Source organism: Aethalodelphis obliquidens, unplaced genomic scaffold (assembly GCF_003676395.1).
Source record: "Aethalodelphis obliquidens isolate GAN/ISIS:26980383/991018 unplaced genomic scaffold, ASM367639v1 scaffold71, whole genome shotgun sequence".
NCBI lineage: Eukaryota > Metazoa > Chordata > Mammalia > Artiodactyla > Delphinidae > Aethalodelphis > Aethalodelphis obliquidens.
Window position 1 is genome coordinate 6,172,938 of NW_020838015.1, and position 5,560 is coordinate 6,178,497.

At 46.4% G+C, this 5,560-nt stretch overlaps 1 pseudogene; it reads left to right on the top strand.

Annotated features, from left to right (window-relative positions):
• The first annotated feature begins 224 nt into the window (after positions 1-224).
• Positions 225-4,628, top strand: LOC113611892 (ubinuclein-1 pseudogene; annotated as a pseudogene).
• The last annotated feature ends 932 nt before the right edge of the window (positions 4,629-5,560 follow it).

Sequence of the window (5,560 nt, forward strand, 5' to 3'; positions counted from 1 at the left end):
ATCTTTTGGTTCAGCCATTTTTGCTTGAGAATTGTGGTTAATTTCCTATGGAACTTCTGAGAACCACCTGCCCCCATCCAGTGCTTCGTGCCCGTAGACCCTCACTTCCCCAGCTTCCCCACGTCGTGTAAGCCCTCAGGCCCTTGGTTTCCCGCAACCCATAGAGTGGCTCTGTTTTCCTCACCAAATCCCGTCTTCCTGACAAAGTTTGCTTGTATTGAGAGATGTTCGAACTCTCCCCCTGCATAGAGAGAGCCAAGATTGTTACTCCAAAGCAGGAGTTCTGGGAGCAGGAAGTCCCAGAGTGTAAGTGCAGTGATGCTTGGCACAGAAATCACAAACACACTGGATCAAGGGATGCCCAAAAGACATGTATTTGCTGTACCTGTTGATTGCTAGTATCAGAAACCCATTGGAGCTAGCTTAAGCAAAAAATATATATAAGGGAGGGGTAGAAGGATACTGAGGTGTGTCCTGGAATTAAAGGAAGAGTTAGACAGTCAGACTTCAGGAAAGACAGAGAACAGGGCTTGAGGAAAATGGGGAACTCATGAATTCCTCTCTCTTCATCTTTTTTGCTTGTCTCTGCATTTCTGCTTTGTTCTTCCCTTTCACATCAGAAAGGTTTTCTCTGTCTCCCGAGCAAATGGAAGCAAAGATTCTAGATTGGTTTCTCCAGAAGAAGCAGCTGGAGATAGAAAGAAGGCCATCCTCCTGTACCAAACCTCTACAGTGGTCAAGCTCACAAAAATTTGAATGCAGTCTGTGTACACAGAGGCTGGAGCCTCAGCCTGGAAAGAAGGCATGGCTGAGGACCCGGTAAGAGAGAAGGTGAGCTGGTGCAGAATCACATTCCAAGAGGTACCACAGGTGCTGTGTGGAAGTGGTGGTTTCATTTTCCACAGACAGTGGTTCTTCAATAGTATATGGAATGACAAACCTAGGAAACAGAGGGTGTGGGTGCTACCTGTATTCAATTTCCTGCTTGCTAAAGGGATGCCGAGTTGAGGCAATTGCCAAACCACTCAACAAAGTCAGGATGTAAGTGAAAACAAAACAAAGGAAAAGGAAAGGAAAGGAAAAGACACTCCAAATGAATGTGCAAACAAAAATTCTAGAGCACATGAAGAAATTTCACGCTACAGAGAAAAACTTCTAACAAAATAATCTGATATGAATCCAATACAGGTGAAGTCAATGTTGCAGAACAGAAAAAAAGTACTTAAAAATAATTATGTTTGGGATGTTCCAGGAGATCAGTGAAGGCATAACACTCATTCAAAGAAGGCAGGCCCCTTTCCCCCTACCTGGGCTTCTGACCACAAGCATCTGGCCACTCAGCACTGCCGCTCCCCCTCAGACCCCACTCCCCTCTCCCTTAAGGCCACAAGGCCCATGCAGTGCGCCCACGGTTGTTCCTTCTCTCCTGGGGTCTCTGCTTGGGTGTGACCTCAGGAAGCCCGACCCCCTTGTCCCCTCCAGGTTCTGGGCTCGGTGACTGCTCTCCACTGTGCTCCAGATGCCACTCTCATCTGGTAGATTCCTCCTTGTGGAAGGCCTGTTCTGTTCTCCCACCGTATGAGTGCTTTTTTTTTTTTTAATTAGTAGACTATTTTAGAGCAGTTTTAGGTTTACAGAAAAACAGATCAGAAAGTACAGAGAGTTCCCAAATGTCCCCTCTTCCCCACCAACCCAGTTTCCCCTATTATTTACATCATGTATTAGTGTGGTACGTTTGTTACAATTGATGAATGAAGATGGATACATTATTATTAACTAAAGTCCATAGTTTACATTACAGTGGTTCACTCTTGGTGGCCGTATATCCTATGGGTTTTGACAAATGTATAATAACATGTATCCACCATTACTGTATCATATAGGACACTTTTGCTGCCCCCCAAAAATCCTCTGTGCTCTACCTCTTCATCCCTCTCTCCGTCCTAACCCCTAGCAACCACCAATCTTTTCACTGTCTCCATAATTTTACCTTTTCTAGAAGATCATATAGTGGAAATCACACAGTATGTAGTCTTTTCAGGTTGGCTTCTTTCACTTAGCAACATTCGTTTAAGTTTTCTCCATGTTTTATCATGCCTTGATAGCTCACTTCTTTTTAGCACTGAATAATATTCCATTGTCTGGATGTACCACAGTTTATCCATTCACCTACTGAAGGACATCTTGATTGCTTCCAAAATTTGGTAATTATGAACAAAGCTGCTATAAACATCCATGTGCAGGCTTTTGTGTGGAGTTAAGTTTTCAGCTCCTTTGGGTAAATACCAAGGAACAGGATTACAGGATCTTATGGTAAGAGTATGTTTAGTTTTGTAAGAAACTGTCTTCCAAAGTGTCTGTACCATTTTAAATTCCCACCAGCAACGAATGAGAGTTCCTGTTGCTCCACATCCTTGTCAGCATTTGAGCTTGTCAGTGTTCCAGATTTGGCCATTCTAATAGATGTGTAGTGGTAACTCGTTTTCCTTTGCATTTCTCTAATGAAATATGATGTGGAGCATCTTTCCATGTGCTTATTTGCCATCTGTATATCTTCTTTGGTGAGGTGTCTGTTCAGATCTCTTGCTCATTTTTTAATTGGGTTGTTTACTTTCTTATTGTTGAGTTTTCAGTAAGTGCTCTTTTTTAATGACTGCTTTTCAAAGAGCCACCTCGCTGTTGCTGAGATGTTGTACAAACCTTGAGTTGGGATTTTGCCTCTCTTTCCTGACCCTCACGAGAGCTTTTTGATCTGTGGACATGGACCGTGGGAGTGCATGGGCCACCATGGTATGCATGCTTCAGGGCCCAGGTGCTAACTAGAGCTGTGATCAGTGCATCTGGCCCATCCTGCCTGCGAGAGATCATTTGCAGCCCCTGCACTTGTGACAAAGAAACCAAATGGTAAAAACTGCCAAGACTGTTTGTAGTCATATCAGGACCCAACAGGATCCAGTTCGCCTCTCTCCCAGGCCCTCTGAATCTCACATTTTTAAAGAAATCTGGGCAAGAGGAGGTTGGGAGAGCAGAAGAGCATTGAGATCCTAAGCCGGCTGCAGCAACTGTTCTGTTGACCCAGAAAGTGAGCGCTGCCCAGAGTACTACCCAGAGCTGGTGAAGAGTTCACAGGATGGAGTGGCAGGTCTTCAACCTGGAAACAAGGTTGGAAAGAATCATAGAAAAGACCATATACGAGACTTGATTATCGTGGGGGGTGAGCACGATGAATCTCATTCTTCCACCAACTGATTTGGACTTGAAATATATGATGAGCTTCTTCAAATGGTGCTTCTCTGACCACAAAGTACGGAAGATTTTACATTAACCCGAGAACCCTGCAGTTACAACAAACATCAGAATCTGACAACGACTCTACTAAAGAGAAGAGGGGGAAAAAAATCACCAAAGAAGAAGAAGAAGCTGCAGGAAGGTAGTGAGAAGGGAAGAAAGAAAAAGGATGACACTTTCAACAGGGAAAAGAAATGAACAGAGCTCAGCTTTTCCCAAAGGAGCTTCACAGCTCTCAACGCTGGTAAGGAGAAGAAGAAGAAGAAGAAATGTTCTTGAGGCTCGAAGTGATAAAGAGATGTTAAAGAAATTTCAGAATGAGAAATCGGCCCGGGAAAAACAGGCCTGAGGATCATAAGCCTGTGAGAATAGGGTAGCATCCCTCGCTCTCAATCTTCTGCTCGGCTCCTGAGAGCAGTTTGCTCTAGGAGGTCACTGTTACTGTCTCTCTGACTGATTTGGACTTGAAGCAGCTGCCCAGTGAGTCTCCAGAAGGAAGCCCCTTCTGTGATATGGGTGATGAAAGAGATTCCCACAGGGTGGCATTGGACAGGGAATTCACAGTTTTCTTTTCTCCGCAAAGGCCTGCCAGTGGCTGTGGAGAAGTGTCTTGAGGAGTTGCTCCAGCCTGCCAGGACTGCTGATGGACAGTGCAAAAGGAAGCTCTTCACCCAGGGTATCCATGAGATCTTCCTGGGCACGGAGGTAGAAACCTGGAAGCTGAACAGCCAGGTCAGTTCTGAGGAGCGTGGCCATGTGACTTCATCCCTGCTCTGCAGCAAGGACATCCTGGCCACACTTGCCCCAAAACTTCATCTCTGTGTGTTGGGGGCAGGGGGTGCAACTGAAGGCACCTCTACAGAAACTTAAAGAAGCTATTGGCAGGGCAATGCCAGAGCAGATGGCCCAGTACCAGGATGAATTCCCGGTACACCACAAGCAAAGACTGCAGAGATGCTGGAAGAGGAAAAAGACAAGGAGCAGAGTGAACAGATTTGTTCTGGTAATGAAGAAGGAAAGGGGAGCAGAGCCCAGAAGACATGTCAATGGAATGCTGGAATCAAGAAGGTGCTCTTTCAGGTGGTAAAGATGGAACCAGAGGGCTATGGTCTGGAAAGGGATGAGAGCCAGTCTAGGGAGGACTGCATGGAAGCTCTTCTAGATGCTGAAGCGCAAACTCTCTGGCCCTAAAGCTGGGTGCACACCAGGTCTCTGTGTAAGGAGAGCAGACCACACCATGGGTCCCTGACATCCCTCCTGACCGAGAAGAAAGTCATGGCTCCTTCAAAGTCAAGGTGAAGGAAACATAGACTAAGCCTCCTAAGAAGGTTCTCATCTGATTACCCCGAATGGGCAACCCCATTGCTTTGTACAAAAGTCACGGGTCTTCATGTACAAAAGTAAAAAGGGAAATTTCCAAAGCCCAATTCTCTGGACCATCACTGTCTAGAGCTCTGTAATCACCCCCTCAATTTTCTGGCTGAATGGACAGTGGCACTGGAGCAGTCTGAGGAGAAAAACCCCAAGAGTTCTGGCTACAAAGAGCTCTTTGCCAGGCCCCCCTCAGCAGAGCTTTCCAGAAGAACAGAGGTCTCAATGGCAGTACCACAGAACCCGGACCCAAGCCAATCTTGTATGCAGTCACCGAACAGCACAAAGCTTCACTCCCACACCTCACCTAGTTCCACTTGACAACAACCTCCCCAAATCTTCCTCCTTCAGCATCCATTCCTCCATGGCAGCCTCTCCAGGAAGCTTCATCCTACACTTCCCTGGGCCACATGGCAAAACGACATTCCGCCAACTCTTCAGGACTGTCTTACTAGTCTCCCCTTCTGGCTCTACCTCCCAACATGAGGTTCCTTCTAGAGGCTCTCCTACGGAAGAACAACAATCCAGAACTCTCCTTCCTCCCCAAAACTTTCTCCCATGTGTACAGCCTCCCTGCATGGGACAGTCTGTCAATGGACAGGTCCCAAGCCCACAGTGAACAAACCTCTGTTCCTCAGAAGCTGACCTTGGGGGTACAAATGGAGATTCTAGTGATGGGAGCCAAGGAGGCACAAAGGTACTGACCTTGTCCCTGAAACCCACCATGGTTAGCAGCCCGTGTTCCTCAAAAGGAATTTGCCTGGTCTCTGGGCTTCACAGTTGTGTTTGTTGTTGGACAGTTAATGGCGAGACCGATCTTGGGATGGAGAAAGTTCTGAATTTGGTATATGGGAGCATAAGTGGTTCTGAATTCCAGCACTGTGGCAGATCAGTTGGTGCA